Source organism: Tamandua tetradactyla, chromosome 25 (assembly GCF_023851605.1).
Source record: "Tamandua tetradactyla isolate mTamTet1 chromosome 25, mTamTet1.pri, whole genome shotgun sequence".
NCBI classification, from domain to species: domain Eukaryota; kingdom Metazoa; phylum Chordata; class Mammalia; order Pilosa; family Myrmecophagidae; genus Tamandua; species Tamandua tetradactyla.
Window position 1 is genome coordinate 24,979,809 of NC_135351.1, and position 17,630 is coordinate 24,997,438.

Sequence of the window (17,630 nt, forward strand, 5' to 3'; positions counted from 1 at the left end):
AAAGTCACCATTTCTAGAAGTCTTATATGCTGTGGTTTACTTTTCACTTTTCATTATCCATATATTGATGAAGAAATCATTTCAGGCTCTCATGGCATGAGTTATTTCTTTTTCTCCCTAAAATGCTTTTTTAGAACTGCTTTGAAAAGGAAAGATGAATGAATTTAATACAGTTTTGCCTTCTCATTGCCTCTTTTCACAATTTGCTTGTTGAAAGGGGGCTACAATTAATTTAAATTATCTCGAAGGAGAAAAGTAGGAAAGCTGAGAAGAGAATGTAATTCACAAGGAAGTTAGCCTGGTCTTAAATAATCCAGCTCTGAGAGTAGGATTAGCTGAGGGTGGGAGTGGGGTTTGGGGTGGTTTTAGGAAACTGACTTTAAAATTTTCCATGGATATATTTGTATTCTCTAATTTTGCTTTTGGAAACCTTCAGATAGCCTCTCTCATAAGCAGACATTTAGCTTTTCATTTTTTTCTCATATCCTGAGATGAACTTGCAGAGAAGAAACCATCAGAAAATTATCCTACCACATTTAAAAATAATTAGGAACAATAAAAAGAAAAGAAGGATAAACATGCTTTTAAAAGAAGCATTAACATCTTTTAACTGTGCCTTAGACTGCTGTGCATTTGCATATTTTTGCTAAAGGTTAACTAAATTGTTTAGACATCTGTAATGGCTAGACATCCTTCTGTTCTACCCAGCTGATATATGTACTAGATTTCTGAAAAAAAATCATTTAATTATTTATTATGAAGTGAGAATGGTTAATAGTATGAAGGAAAATTGCTATAAGAAGTTCTTGGCAACCCAAGAAGTTAACAATTATGAGTCGGTAGGAGAAAACAGGAGCTTTGAATTATTTGACAAACAGTGGAACTAGGTTCTAAAACTACTGTTGTCATAACATTGGCGAAGAAACTAACTACAATTTCAAGATCCCGGTTAAGTGCAGAGCCTTGAGGCAGGCAAACCCTAACTTTTACCACCATAGTCTACTGACCAGCAGTACTTGACGGTCTCTTTGGCTATGAGTTCAGGGCCCTTACTGTTTCCCAACAGCACTGCCTAATAATACAGTTGGTTGACGATGTATATAGATCAAGATGCCCCACTGCTTAGTCACGAGTCCTGAGTCGGAATCTCTACACAGTTGCTCTGTTTCTAACAGAGGGTCTAACAGAGTGGTAGGGATTGGTTGCATTGATCTGAATCTCCCCATCTCATCTTTGCTTTCACTGTTTGCCAACACAATCTCCTTGCTGCTCTTTCAACCTGGTCTTGGCTCTCTGTGTGGTTGCTTGTTTTCTCTTTCATCTCTGCTCTCCCTGTTGCAATCCACTGTCTGCAAAGGCTACCTCATGCTGTATCTGTGAACCTGATGCACTCAGGCTCTAGTCTTACTGCCTACAGAACTCGCTGTCCGCTTCTAACATGTTGATGTGTTCCGTGATGCAGATGAGTGTGCTTGTGTGTTGTGTTTCCAAACTCCTAGATTTCAGGTTCTGTAGCAACTATTTCACACCCTTTATGTTTGTACATCAGGAGTCTGTTTTGGGAATTCTGTTCAGTGGTCTCACTGTCAGTCTCTATTGTATTAGCTTGTCTCAATGACGGTGATTTCTTCCTTGTAAGATACGTACCCCAGTTTTTTGTACTTTAAAATCTTAATTACTCTTGGCCTTTGGTTCTCCATATAAATTTTAGCATTGGCTTTTCCATAAAACACCATGTTGTTATTTTTATTGACGTTGCTTTTAGTTTGTAGATTACTTAGAGAAGAATTGAGATGTTTTTCAATACCAAACTAGTCATTCATGAACGTGATTACAAATCTCCATTTATTGAAATCTTCCTTATTTTCAGTGCAATGATCCTACACATCTTTTGTTGAATTTCCTTCCAGGAACCTTATACAATTTATTGTTATTATGACTGTGGTCATTTTTCTTTATATTCTGAGTTATTTTAATGGTTTAGAGCAAAATTTCTAATTATTAATATTCAATTTACTCCCAGGTATAAATTTTCTTAGTTTCATTTTTATTTATTTCTATTTGATTTGCTATTTGTCACATATAATCTACCAATAAGAACAGTTTTTAAATTTGCATCTCAAATTCTTTTCCTATTATTATTATTATTATTATTATTATTATTATTATTTTATGTCACTGGCTAGGTAGGACCTTCAGTACTATGTTGAATAAAAGCAATTATAGGAAATGTTCCTGTCTGTTTCCTGGTTGTAAGGGTTTATCATTAATTATAATGTTTATCGTAGTTTTTTATATTAAAATTGTGAATTGAAATATATTGGGGAAAAAAAAGGAAATCACGTCAAGTATAAATCCACCTATGTTTCTTGCAAAATTTTCAACCTCATGGTAAATACTGTTAAGAGTATCTTTTTTCTTCCCTTTCTCAAGATTGTTGTAGATCTCTCTCTCTGTTTTATATATATTCACACCCACGTTATATAAGATATAGTACCTGTAAATGCACATTAATCTTCACTTAGTTTTCATTTAATAAATCAGGGATAACTTTGAAACTTAACACATTTGTAGAATTGCTTAATTTTTAATGGCTAAATGACATACTAGAACATTCAACAATTCCCTGTTTAGTACACATTTAATTTATTTTAGAAACTGCAAACAGTGCTGAAAGTTGCATGACTGTGAATGTATTTTAACAGGCTTGTATTATGTCTTAGGACATATTCCTAAAAGTGAAATCTCTGGGTAAAAGAAGAGGCATATATTTTTAAGATTTGATTTATGGGAAACTTGAAGCATATGCTATAGAGGGAGAAGGTGTGGGGAATCCTCATGTGTTATTTATTCATCCAGCTATTGATCAAGCAGTTGTTATTTTTATTTCATATATACTTGTCTTTACTCTCTCCTTTATTTAGATGCAAATCCCAGATTCACTGTTAAGTAGTTTAGACTGGATCATGATAATATAAATATTTTTTAGCAGGTGCTTTTTGTGTTTATACTTACTGTGATTACATATCTACTTAGACTTATTTCTACCTAATTACAACTTATGTAGTCTTTTCTGTTTACCCTTCTTTTTCTTAGGTTTTTTTTTGTCTTCTTTCCATAAAATTTCTTTAGTTTTTTGTTTTCCCCTCTGCTGGATTAGAAGATACAATATTTCTGATGCTTTTTTTTTTTATTTTTTCTTGTAGATTCCAAATCAATCTATTCTTCATAGAAATAGGGGCCGGGCAGATCGCAACACCCAGGCATCCCGCAAAGTAGACGCGTCATCTTAGGGGCAACCTTTACCGGCTCAAAAATTCATCTCACATTAGCAGTGAGGATTTGGGCGTCACCCCGAATCGTTGTTTTCCTTACTCATAAGTTTAAGGCATTTCTGATGCTTTTAATGATCACTTTTGAATGTATATCCTTTAAGACTTGCTTTATGTTTTCTATTTATCATCATTTTTCTTAGTTTCTCCCCTTCTAAAAGGTAAATTAAAAAATTTTTTTATGTATGCAAAAATTTATGTATACTAATTTTAAATGTACACATATGTATGTATGGTGTGTATATATGTGTTAGGACATATAATATTAAATAAATAGCCATCAACTCATCATAGCCATTTCTAATACAGTTGATCTGCTTATGTTTAAACCTCCAACTCCTCCCCACAGATATTCACTAGATGGATTAATGATTTCTCTCTCTATATATTTTTTGTCTTTAAAACACTGTGTTTTAAAAAATTTTTAGATTTGTTTATATTTGAACTTTAAAAATATCACATTGTATGCTGTCTTCTGTGACTTGTTCTTTTTTATGTTCAATTGTTAATTTTTTAAACTTTTTTATTGTATACTATAACATATATACAAAGCAAAGAAAGGAAAAAACAATAGTTTGCAAAGCACTCTTCTACAGGTAATTACAGGACAGGTCCCAGAGTTTGTCATAGGCTTCTATTCCATCATCTCAGATTTTTCCTTCTAGAATATAGGAGGCTAGAAGGAATAAATGTTTTTTTATTATCACAATTGATTTTTTTCTATATTGTGAAAAATAACATATGAAAAAGCAGTAAATTTCAAAGCACAACACAGCAATTAGTTGTAGAACAGAGTTTCATATGGGTTATACTTCCACAATTTTAGGTTTTTACTTCTAGCTGCTCTAAGATACTGAATACTAAAAGAAATATCAATTTAATGATTCAGCAATCATGTTTGCTTGTTAAACCCTACATTTTTTGTATAATGCTACCATCACCTTTGCTCTCTCTATCCAACTCTTGAGGGGTGTTTGAGCTATGGCCATTCCAACTTCTTCATGTTGGAAGGGGCTGCAGATAATATGGGGTAGGGAGATGGAGCTAGATGTTGTTCTGGAGAGTCTGGGCCCTCTAGGTTTCACAGCTTATCTGGTCCAGGGATCCATCTGGATGTTGTAGGTTTCTGGAAAGTTACCCTGGTGCATGGAACCTTTGTAGAATCATATATAATGCCCTAGCTGTTCTTTAGGATTGACTGGAATGGTTTTGGTTGGGGTTTGGCAAGTTATGATAGGTAGCAATGTCTAGCTGAAGCTTTCATAAGAGTGACCTCCAGAGTAACCTTTCGACTCTATTTGAACTCTCTCAGCCACTGATACTTTATTAGTTACACTTCTTTTCCTCCTTTTGGTCAGGATGGCATTGTTGATCCCACATTGCCAGGGCCAGACTCATCCCAGTGAGTCATCTCCCATGCTGCTGGAGAGACTTTCACCCCTGGATGTGTGACTTGTTCTTTTATTCAGAATTATCAAGATTTATCAATGTTATTACCTGTGACAGTAATTCATTTGTTTTTTTTTCAAACAATGTAACAATATGATATTATTTAAATACCTTATAATAGATTTGTCCCTTCTCCTAGTGGACTTTTGTGCTGTTTCCATTTTGTTTTTGGTAGTAAAGCTGCTATTGTGAACACTCTTATACATGTCAGCTGGTGCACAGGTTCAAGAATTTCTTTCAGGTACATGCTTTTGAGTGAAATTGCTTGGTTATGGGCTTTGTATGCCTGTAGACCCACTAGGTGTCAAAACCCAACCACTACTGGCTTATAGGTCTGGATTTCAGCAGGCCTGTGGCTTAACCCCTCTTGCCAGTTGGCATTTTTGGTCTGTTTCTGGTTCATGAAGATGTTTATAATGTGTCCTGAGGGATTTCTCTTTTGATCTTTGCCATGAATTTGGAAGAATGTCACTTGTAAACTCAGGGTACCATCTTTGATATGAAGTCTCCATCATTTACAAAATAGAGAGCCTTTCCGGAATTATGAAGTTGAATTCTTTTGTATGGAGAAATTGCTAGATTTTTTGCAACTGAGTTTTTTAGAGCTTATCTGAAAGGAAGAGAAGCAGCTTTACTAATCTGAGCTTAGTGTATAAGAGTGGTTTCCAACCAAGAGTGATTATGCCTCCAGGTAACATTTCCCAATATCTGGAGACATTGACTGTCATGAACAGGTAGGGAGAAGGGTGCTGTGGCATCTAATAGGTAGAGGCTATGGATGCTCCTACATATCTTGTAATACACTGAGCAAACACCACAACAAAGAACGATTTGGTCCAATATGTCAGTGGTGTTAGGGTGAACACTTGTCAATGTTCACTCATCATGTCCTGAGGGTATCAACACTATAATTTGATGGCTTCACAAACTTCTCTTTCTTCCTCTCTTGCCTAGTGTTTGGAAGTGTGCTTTTGAAATGCCCAAGTAATAGAGCCAGTAGATTACTTGCATAATTTCTATGAGGTGTTCAAATAGTGTGAAATGAAAGATTATCAGAAAGTAACATGTGCAAATGTGATGTTACATGAAGATGTCAGGCTTAATTTCTTTTCATACCTGCGAAGAGAATTCTGTAAATCTTGGTGGACATGTATCCTGCCCTGAGCCTCCGAGTACTGCTCCTCTTTCCAGCCATTTCAGCCCTTGACCATGAATGAGAGGAAGGCTCCACAGTATAAGGTAAGGATTTGGTTGGTGAATTTCACTGAATCTTAAACTGGACATGCTTCCCATCACTTGCTTGGCTCTGGCTCAGCAATAGAGCTATACAATAAATGCAGATGAATCAGTATTTCTGCAGTTGGATTTGCTTCCTTTCTGTTCCCAGTCTCCCCATCCACAGATTACTGAAATCTGAGTATGGGCTCCGAGTAAGGGAGTGGGGGAGGGGAGGTGGACAGCAGGAAAAGGCAGATAACAGTCAAATGTAATCAGCATTTTATTACCATCCTCAGGAAGTAGGAATAGAAAAAAAAAAAGTATGTTGGAGCAAAGAAAGTTAATTATGTGAGGTTATTTGACAGGAAATTACTAAATACAAACAGACAGAAGAAACACATTTTAAAGGAGAGTAGGAAATCTCAAGTTACCTCACTGTGTGTATTCAGAACCCCCAAAGCAAATTCTGAAAATAGCAGTTTAAACAAAAGCTATGTTATCTGATAAAAGCATTTCAAACACAAAAGGAAATTTATATATTCAGCAGTCAGTCTTAAAATAAACCAATTTTGTTGATAGCACTGAACATTTAATTGTGGGAAATTCCCTAGATGTCTGAATGCATCTGACAAGTATTTTGGGTTTATTTTGAATCAGGCATTTCAGTTCTGTTAAGGTATGGACAAAATTGAATGTCTGTAAAATAAAACAAAAAGTACCTATGTTTGTGTTGCTTTTCATAATATTTTTGTGAGCTCAGTTGTAATTATCATCTCTAAAACAGAGGTTTATCATTAAGGCAAAACAATTGAGGAAGTAACCAAAATGTTTCCAGAGATCGTGTAGTTTAATTAGTCTAGTTTAATTAGTCTGTAACCGCTTAATATAATATCGTTTGTTACTGTTTTACAGCACTTGGCCTAGTTGGTTAAACATATTTGGCAGTGTTTTTCTTTAAAAGACTAAGTGATTAAGGAACAGGACCTTTTTCTACCCCAATTACTTCTTGTCTTTTTTTTTTTTTTTTTTTGCATGGGCAGGCACTGGGAATCAAACCCAGGTCTCTGGCATGGCAGGCAAGAATTCTGCCTGCTGAGCCACTGTGGCCTACCCTACTTCTTATTTTTTAATGACTTACTGCTGAATACTGGTTGTTTCCTACCTGAAAAGGAAAGCCAAAAGTGGCTATTGAATAATCTAGCCCTTTTATAAAAAGTGTTGCCCCTCCCCCCAAAATGATTTTTTATCGTATATAGGAACATATAAAATATGTATTTATATATTTTTTTCCAAGGAAAAGATTTATTTTCTAGGTCTCCCATAGTTAGAGTCTCTAAGGATATATATATATATTTTTTTTTTGAAGAATTGAGCTCACTAAGTGTCATGGCATAGAAATATGGTTTAGGTGAATATAGAACTGCACAGTCTGTGGATCATGTTATACAGTCCATGTTAGTTCAAGCAAAATGCAATATTTTGAAAACAATAATGGAGCTCAAAGCCTGAGTTCCTTTTAAAAGACAACACCTGTGGAAGGAATGACCAGTGGTTTCCACTTGACCTTCAACTGGGAAGGGCTAGACACTTCAGATGTTTTGGTGGTCGAGTAGGAAGACCTCTATACTGCTGTATCTCCCAGGACAGCGCATGTCTTGTCTTGTGTGGGGCCAGGAAGGGACCAGCCAGGAATAGCAGAGAATGTATGAATCCTCACCCTTTCCTTCAAGAGCTTGCTTTGTCTTCCACTAAGACACATGGTGATGGATGAGTAGATAATGTGAAATAAGCAATCACAAGTAAGCCTTCTCAGCAATCAGGCTTACATTTTGCAAGTCTCAGGAAATCCTGAATGCATGGTATTATTTCACCGAGGCTCCATCCTCCGTGAGTCGTAGCTGAAGATAAAGACATCGTTGATGTCCCAGGCAGTTCTCATCATGCATAAATAATTCCTTAGGATGGAATTAGCTGAGTTGAGTGCTGCTTCTACTCTTTTAGGCCATTCATATTGGCTCAGCAGTTTATTGTGGTATCTGAAGGTCTAAAAATATCCAATTCAATGTCAGGAAGAAGTGTACACATCAAATATTCCTTCTGAAGGAGGAGCTTTTGATGGGAAAGCTTCGAGGTCTGGCTCATTTGTTGTTTATTCATTAATTCTTTATTTGTTTTTTTCAACGAATACTAATTGCCTACTACACCATAGGGATATTATTGATAGAAGACAATATTGACCCCTTTAGATCTCATAGCTTAGTGTTATATGACCATGTGCCACCCCCCAACTAGCGTTGTAATCCTGGGCAAATGAAAATGTCTCTTTATTTCAGTTTCTTTGTATAAATCTATGACCCACCCCCACCCCCATCCCCAGATGACCTAGGAGATCACATTCATTGCTAATATTTTATGGATATTTGCTTTTGTTGTTAAATGCTTTTATCTGTATGACCTAGTTCAGTGTTCTATCTCAGTGAATGACCAAGGAGATCAAGTTAGATGATTATTTTCAGATTGGAATCATCAATCTGTTTTCCACATAGCTTATGACCTTTGCTGTGTTTATACCCTCTTTGTAACTCAAACCTGTTTGGCTGGCTTGCATATGCAGGCTGTTTCCTAAGACTAAGCAAGCATGCTTTTCCACTGATGCTGGAAACATTTCAACAGTTCTGAAAGATGGTCTTCAAACAGAAGAGATCATTGTCATATGCTCTCCTTCCCTGAGACAAGAGCTGAGGGCATTTGAATTGTTTTTAGCTCAACTTCAAAACTAGACAGCTATGCTTGGGATAGACATAGACAGCTATGCTTGGGATAAGATTATTAGAGCTTAGATCTTCATGATTTGATAATGTAATTGGTAAAATTATAAATTCATCCACTGATTTTACACCTGTTTTTGCAAATAAAGTTTTATTGGAAAACAGCCATGTCTGTTTGCATGCATATTGTCTGCTGTGGCCTTTGTGCTACAAGGACCCAATTGAGTAATTGGGACAGAGACCAAATGGTCTGCAGAGCCAAAAATATTTAGTATCGAGTGTATAATAGAAAAAATTGCTGACACAGGATAATATGATAAACTTGTACAATTTCAAGTTCCAAACTCTAGATTTTAGGTTTTTGTGGGACTATAATGTAATTTTTTCTGGAAACAGAGTTGATTTGCTTTTCTTCACTAGGCTCATGAAAATGCCTTATATAACTTTTTAGATTTTGTGATTTTTAAAAAAATTCCATGCTGTTGAGATAGCAGAATTTGCTTAATTATATACTTAATAGTTTTTACTCTTTTAAGTATTTGTAGTTTCTGTGGCTTGGATCCCTAAGTGGTCTGGCTGATTTTTAAAAGCGGGGAACCCTAAAGTATTGCTTTGGCATTTTTATCCCATTAAATGATAGGTCCCAGGAAGCTGGGCATCCTAGATGTCTTCACATTTCAGCTGTGAGAAGAGATTAGACAAAACATCAGAGATGTGTAAGCACTCAGGGACATATTTATAACCACCCCCTACCATTTTCCTGTGTTTGGAGGGCTTGAAGCTTTAAGGCTGATGTGCCTCGGGGAGTGCTAATATCAAAATTTGGGGAAGTTGGGATCAGTCTGAGTCTGGCCATCCAACCATTGGTTAGGCTTAAGGTATTAGGTCCCAAGAGAGCATTAGATCCTGGGAAAGCTGTGCTCTGGGGGTGTGGGCATGGCAAACGGAGAGGCCGGGAAGAGGCTCAAGCATTTTGTCCAGGAGTCGGAATGCATTTGCTTATACGTGTCAGTCACCTTGTAAAGTGTTTAAAGGTGGTGAGTATAGCTATTCAGTAAATGTTTGATAAAATAGAATAAATTAAGGAGCAAATAAAGTTGTAAGAGCAAGCAGGGCTGTTTTTATGGGTTCAGATTTGCCTACTATAACTAGATCTAGTGTATAATAATTTCTGAATAAATGTCACTTGATTGAATATATAAGCTCATCGGTATTTGAAATGAACTAACTAGAAGTTAAGTTTTGAACTAGGGACCTCTTGTTTCCAGCCAAATCTCTGGAGAATATCTCATAGTTTATTTCGTCCACATTAATTGAGCATCTACCATATGCTAGATGATGTGCTAAAGTCAGGGGAAATAGGAATTAATAAAATGTATGGTCCCTGCCCTCCAGGGGCTTCCAATCTCTAGAGAGACACTTATAGGTTAAGAAATACTTTCTGGAAAATGGGATTAAATATATGTAATAAGAGATACCTATGGGGCCTGAGGACATGCTATGGCAAGGCCTATATAGTGGAGGGGAGAGAGGGGCACTCCTCTTCAGAAGGGCTTCCTAGAGGCAGAGAATACCTCACTGGGGCCCGTTCCCAGGGAAGTCCTTTTCCTTAGGCAGCATGTAGAAACTCAGCGCCCGGGGGCTGGGCCTGGGGCAGTTCCTCACAGAAGGATTGCTGGAGAACCCTCAGCTCCCTTCAGTCTCCGTTCACCTACTTCACCAGGTCTGCCGAGTCCCGTACCTGTCCAAGAGCAGGGAGACGTCTGCCAGGACCCTGACTGTGTAAGACAAACAGCTTCCCATGGTCAGCATGGGACAGAGTTAAGTCACGCAGCCCTGGGAACTGAGCTGAGCGCAACAGCGTCAGAAGTGAGCCAGGCGGACCCCAAATTGGGTGTGTGTGTGTGTGTCCCCTCCTCCCCAGAATCTGGCCAGCGCTCCGTGCTGAGGTCTGCTCTGTTCCTTAGTGCTGCCTACGATCCCTTCCTTCTCTGGAGACTTTATAATTAATGGAGAAAAATAAAGGCAGGAAATCAGCAATAAAGAACCAACTTCCACTGATGCCAGATTAAAAAAAAACGAAACAAAAAAATACCCAGCGCACAAAGTAGCACAGTCTGGTGGGAAGAGATCAAAGGGCAGCCATATGACGGGCTGGCAGAGGGTTCCTTTTCCATGCAGTCCACATCCTGCCCCTTTGGAGTGGGGCAGGTCAGAGGAGGAAGTGGTGTGCCCCTGGATGAGCCGGCGCCGTTCTCAGGAACGTGGGCTGCGTTCCTGGGCTCCAAGTGTGCGCCGTGGAGTATGGGAACGACAAGCACACATCTGCTTGTATTCATAAACACAGCTCCAGGAGGCCCGGTTTTAAATTACGCCCCCGTCCCCACTAAACCTCCCTCGTAATCCTATAAAGATGTCAGGTACAGATAGGCCTGGGAGGGGAGAGCCCTATCTGACAACAGGGTATCAAATAGCCAGAGAGCCTGAGGATTGGGTTGCACAAGGAATACCCCGATCTTGATTTCATTGTTTCTCCTCTCCATAAAAGGGTGGGATTGGATTTGGAGGTGGGAGGAGAATCTGCAGTGGAGTTGCTGACACCATGTAAGGAAAACCTCCGAGGCTGCTGTTGCCATTTGAAGGGCTCAGCAAAAAGGCCAGCAGACGAGCCTGCTGCTGTCCTGTAATTCTCCCAGCTTCTGCGCGAATCCTACAAAGGCAGGCAGACAGCAGCTGGCCAAGGGGCAGCAGTTGTGCTGCAGGGAAGTCGAGTGTCGGTTTTTCAGGCTCTGGAATTACTACCTGTATGTGCAGGCAGCCCAGGGGATGCAGCTGGGCAGGGTCAGGTGCAGAGACCCCTGCGTGCCTGGCTGCCAGTGCTCTCCACATCCATGACAGCCCTTGGGATTTATGCTTCCTCTCCAGTCTTTCAATGCCACTGCAGATATACTTAGCAATTACAATGCTGGCTTGGGAATTTCCCTAGGATGGGCCACGACTTGTTTCCAAAATAACACCTTTCAAAGCAACAGAGACTTTTAGAAATTAGATAATTGTGTGATATTTGTAAAATGAATTATGCTGTGCTAACAAAGTCTGGGCAAATGGTTCTGAGCTGAAGCAAATAACACCATCTGATTCATTAAGATGGGGGGGAGGGCTTTTTAAAGTTGCTGCTTTACAGTTGAGCCTTCAACTGCAAAAACATTAGAGAACTCCCAAAGTAGGTGATAGTTTCAAGGTAAAGTGTTTATCTCTGGGTGTGCACGGCATGGCTAAGTTGTCCTCTTTCATTCATAGAACACTTAGTGAGCATTTGCAATATGCTTGTCCCTGTGTGCAGAGATACAAGGATAATGCTTTATTTCTTTTACCCTCCATGAATTCTTAGTTTAGTGAAGGAGACAGAAATATAAACAGATAATTGCAATACAGTGACCTAAGTGCTAACAGAAGGATGGAAGGACCACTCTGGTGTATGAATAGGAAGGATTAAAGGAAGAGCTGGGATCTGAAAGCAGCGAAGGATTTTGCCTCCTTCAGTCTGTTTTATTTACCACTTCCTCCTACCCCAAGGCCTTTGTTTATGCCTTTCCCGCTTTCATCCCTGTTCCTTGATTAAATTCTTTAAATCCCATATCACATATTCTTCCTCACAGAAGCACAACTTCTCTAAGTCAAACCTCTTTTATTAGAAAGACTCATTCCTCAAGTCCCTCTCCTTTACAGCAGTGAACACAGCTATACTGAAAGGTTTAGAAAGCGAAAGGGTGAGAAAGAAGGACGGTAAACCAGGCAATTTAAAGCGGGCGGGTTTATTTCTGCACTCTTGGGCTGAGCTCACCAAATCGAAGATGGAGGGAGGTGAGTCAGGGCCTGGGTGATGGCATGGACAGTTTTTAAGCAAGGGGGTCAGGTGATGTCCGGAAGGGGTGGGTCATCAGCTCCGGAAGTCAGAAGGGGCAGTTCCAGAAGCCATGTTGGGAGGGGCGACACAGCCTCCGCAGCTCCAGTTGCAGTGCACTTCCCTGTTCCCCCGACCTAACATATACTTTTACCTCATTTGCATGATTCTTGGAATGATAACTGTTTTTTTTCCAGGTAGGCAGAGATAGTTTCTTTTTGTTCAACTTTGTTGGATCGCATTCTAGATGAAAAACATGTTATGTTCAGAGAGTGGCAAGTACCTAGGTATGTTGGCTCTTGAGGTATGACATTTCGGGGAAGCAGATTAGACCATTCAAGAAACTTGGAAGATTATATACTAGTTAGTATTAATGCTTAATATTTTTAAGTATAAAAAGACATTTCAAAGCTTTGCTTCTTAGTTAAATTATTATCAGTATCAGATGGTTGAAATCAAAGATTGAAGTGTTAAAAATGTTTTAAAAAAGTAAAAGTTTTGTGGGGGGAAATGATTTTGCAGCCTTAAATAGATATATGTCTAATTTTTTTTCTTAAATAGGAATACTTTTAAAAATTGTGGTAAGAGAATAGTGGGAAAATATACACTACGTTATTGTAAAGCTGGGAAAATTGAAAATTAACATATTGTGAATATACACTTACAGCTGCAACCCAAATCAAGAAATAAGAATACTCCTCTAGAATCTGAGTTGTAAAGATCAGAATGTATAGTAGTCAGAAATAGAGGAAAATGAGATAGACAATTCTCTGCTGGATTCTAAGAAAGAACAGTCTTTATGGAGAAAGGGAGGGAGATATTCTTGTTTAAGGTAGTCCCCAAATGCTTCTAGGTTTACTCATGAAGTTGAGAAAGTGGTGAGAGCAGTGCCAGCCCCTTGTCAGTCCCCAAACAGGGCTGGGGAGTGCAGGGTGGAGGGTGGGCTCACATGCAGAGGGACAGGACAGGGAGTGTGATCAGAGAAACACTGAATCCTGTCTCCAACTTCACCAGGAGAACTTGCTTCCTTAGAGCTCTTGGACCCTCATGTGTACAGAGCCTGGGTGCTGAGTTTAGGCCTGGCCACTCCAGCGTTCTGCAAGGGGTGGTACTGTCTTAGTCAGCTTTTAGAGCACATGAAACTTTGGGGTCACCTATGACACAGTGGACTACCTTGGCCTTAATACTTTCCCCATTGCTTACTAGCTTGAGTGTTCTCTAGTCCTTTTTAAGTTAATTTCTCTGTACCTCAGTTTTTTCATTTATTATGTGGGGGTAATAATGCAGTCTACCTCATAAAGTTTCTATCAGTCAAGGCTCTTTAGAGAAACAGAACTGGAAAGATATATGTGGATGTAAATATCATACAATTTATTATAGGAATGAGCTCATATGACTGTGGGAATTAGCTAGTCCAGATTCCACATGGCTGCCCACCCATTGGGAACCTGACACAGGTTTATTGAATACCCTAGGAGAAACTGGCTACCAGCAGTACAGGAAGAAATCCTTCCTCCTGACTGCCAAAATCATCAGTTCTCCCTTTAAGACCTTCACCTGATTGGATGAGGCATCTCTCATTGCTGAAGACAGTCTCCTCTGTTGTTTGTAGATGCAATCAGCCATAGATACAGTCAGCTGACTAATTATTTAAATCCAGGAAATAAACTCACAATCAGGCCAGTACCTGCTTGATCAAAAACTGGACACTATCACCTTCCCAAGTCTACACAAGAACCCAACCATCATACTGTTGTTGGGAGGGTTTAATACATTTGCATATGGAAAGCACCTGCAACACTACCTAGCACTTAGTAAAAACCAAAAAGATTTCCAGTTGCAAAGCCCTCTTGTTTGTACCCTCTAATGTGGGTATCTCTAACAGGCCACTAAAGTAATTTGAAGACTTTTGAGAGAAACTCTTGGGCATAAGAAATTATTTCCTGCTGAAATCAATTGTGGGACATCCTATGCTGGTGAGTGGCTGATTTGTAGCAAATCTTCTTTATCGTCTTTGCAAAGCCAGGATTTTGTAGTGGGACAAACTATAAGGCTTTTCCTTCTTTTAAAATCACATTCTCCATTTTCTCTGTAGAGTGTAGCATAGTATTCCAAAAGATACATGGTGTCCCTTGACGGTAGAATTGAAATTTGAGGGAATCATTTAGAATGTGTCTTGATTTGCTACTTTTTATATTGACTGTTTGTGGCCACTGTATTTTAGCTGTTGGGCACAGCAAATATTTTTCTCATTTACATGATCACAAGTTTGATCCCATTTGCCCTATAATATCAAACCTTCCTGAATTTCCTGACTCTAGGCATCTTTAAGCCTCCCCTCAGTGCTGGACAAGCCGTGTGTGTGTGTGTGTGTGTGTGTGTGTGTGTGTGTGTGTGTGTGTGTGTGTGTTGTGAGTGCTTGACAGTTCCTGAGCACCAACTTTGCAATAGATGCTGCCTGTAACAGCTTGTTAACTGTGCATTCTATCTTTGACCTTCCAACAAGGTCACTTTTTTTTTTTATTAATTAACAGAAAAAAAAAATTAACCCAACATTTAGAAATCACACCACTCTACACATGCAATCAGCAATTCTCAACATCATCACATAGATGCATGATCATCGTTTCTTAGTACATTTGCATCGGTTTAGAAGAACTAGCAACACAACAGAAAAAGATATAGAATGTTAATATAGAGAAAAGAAATAAAAGTAATAATAATAGTAAAAAAAAAAAACAAAAAAAAACCTATAGCTCAGATGCAGCTTCATTCAGTGTTTTAACATGATTACTTTACAATTAGGTATTATTGTGCTGTCCATTTTTGAGTTTTTGTATCTAGTCCTGTTGCACAGTCTGTATCCCTTCAGCTCCAATTACCCATTATCTTACCCTGATTCTAACTCCTGCTGGACTCTGTTACCAATGACATATTTCAAGTTTATTCTCGAATGTCCGTTCACATCAGTGGGACCATACAGTATTTGTCCTTTAGTTTTTGGCTGGACTCACTCAGCATAATGTTCTCCAGGTCCATCCATGTTAAATTACATGCTTCATAAGTTTATCCTGTCTTAAAGCTGCATAATATTCCATCGTATGTATATACCACAGTTTGTTTAGCCACTCATCTGTTGATGGACATTTTGGCTGTTTCCATCTCCTTGCAATTGTAAGTAATGCTGCTATAAACATTGGTGTGCAAATGTCCGTTTGTGTCTTTGCCCTTATGTCCTCTGAGTAGATACCTAGCAGTGGTATTGCTGGGTCATATGGCAATTGTATATTCAGCTTTTTGAGGAACCGCCAAACTGCCTTCCACAGTGGTTGCACCCTTTGACATTCCCACCAACAGTGGATAAGTGTGCCTCTTTCTCCACATCCTCTCCAGCACTTGTCATTTTCTGTTTTGTTGATAATGGCCATTCTGGTGGGTGTGAGATGATATCTCATTGTGGTTTTGATTTGCATTTCTCTAATGGCCAGGGACATTGAGCATCTCTTCATGTGCCTCTTGGCCATCTGTATTTCCTCTTCTGGTAGGTGTCTGTTCAAGTCTTTTTCCCATTTTATAATTGGGTTGGCTGTCTTTTTGTTGTTGAGTTGAACAATCTCTTTATAAATTCTGGATACTAGACCTTTATCTGATATGTCATTTCCAAATATTATCTCCCATTGTGTAGGCTGTCTTTCTACTTTCTTGATGAAGTTCTTTGATGCACAAAAGTGTTTAATTTTGAGGAGCTCCCATTTATTTATTTCCTTCTTCAGTGCTCTTGCTTTAGGTTTAAGGTCCATAAAACCTCCTCCAATTGTAAGTTTCATAAGATATCTCCCTACATTTTCCTCTAACTGTTTTATGATCTTAGACCTAATGTTTAGATCTTTGATCCATTTTGAGTTAACTTTTGTATAAGGTGTGAGATATGGGTCTTCTTTCATTCTTTTGCATATGGATATCCAGTTCTCTAGGCACCATTTATTGAAGAGACTGTTCTGTCCCAGGTGAATTGGCTTGACTGCCTTATCAAAGATCAAATGTCCATAGATGAGAGGGTCTATATCTGAGCACTCTATTTGATTCCATTGGTCGATATATCTATCTTTATGCCAATACCATGCTGTTTTGACCACTGTGGCTTCATAATATGCCTTAAAGTCCGGCATTGCTAGACCTCCAGCTTCGTTTTTTTTCCTCAAGATGTTTTTAGCAATTCGGGGCACCCTGCCCTTCCAGATAAATTTGCTTATTGGTTTTTCTAATTCTGAAAAATAAGTTGTTGGGATTTTGATTGGTATTGCATTGAATCTGTAAATCAATTTAGGTAGGATTGACATCTTAACTATATTTAGTCTTCCAATCCATGAACACGGTATGCCCTTCCATCTATTTAGGTCTTCTGTGATTTCTTTTAACAGTTTTTGTAGTTTTCTTTATATAGGTTTTTTGTCTCTTTAGTTAAATTTATTCCTAGGTATTTTATTCTTTTAGTTGTGATTGTAAATGTGATTCATTTCTTGATTTCCCCCTCAGCTTGTTCATTACTAGTGTATAGAAATGCTACAGATTTTTGAATGTTGATCTTGTAACCTGCTACTTTGCTGTACTCATTTATTAGCTCTAGTAGTTTTGTTGTGGATTTTTCCGGGTTTTCGATGTATAGTATCATATCGTCTGCAAACAGTGATTGTTTTACTTCTTCCTTTCCAATTTTGATGCCTTGTATTTCTTTTTCTTGTCTAATTGCTCTGGCTAGAACCTCCAACACAATGTTGAATAATAGTAGTGATAGTGGACATCCTTGTCTTGTTCCTGATCTTAGGGGGAAAGTTTTCAATTTTTCCCCATTGAGGATGATATTACCTGTGGGTTTTTCATATATTCCCTCTATCATTTTAAGGAAGTTCCCTTGTATTCCTATCTTTTGAAGTGTTTTCAACAGGAAAGGATGTTGAA

At 38.5% G+C, this 17,630-nt stretch overlaps 1 long non-coding RNA gene and 1 other non-coding gene across 7 annotated transcripts in view; one reads left to right on the forward strand and one right to left on the reverse strand.

The window, feature by feature from the left end:
- LOC143669098 (uncharacterized) overlaps positions 1-17,630 on the forward strand; it is a 526,175-nt gene that overhangs the window by 244,055 nt on the left and 264,490 nt on the right. The gene's annotated exons all lie outside the window — the stretch shown is intronic.
- On the reverse strand, positions 3,243-3,392 carry LOC143669390 (U12 minor spliceosomal RNA). The gene has a single exon (XR_013168902.1). It is a non-coding gene; the product is annotated as a U12 minor spliceosomal RNA (small nuclear RNA).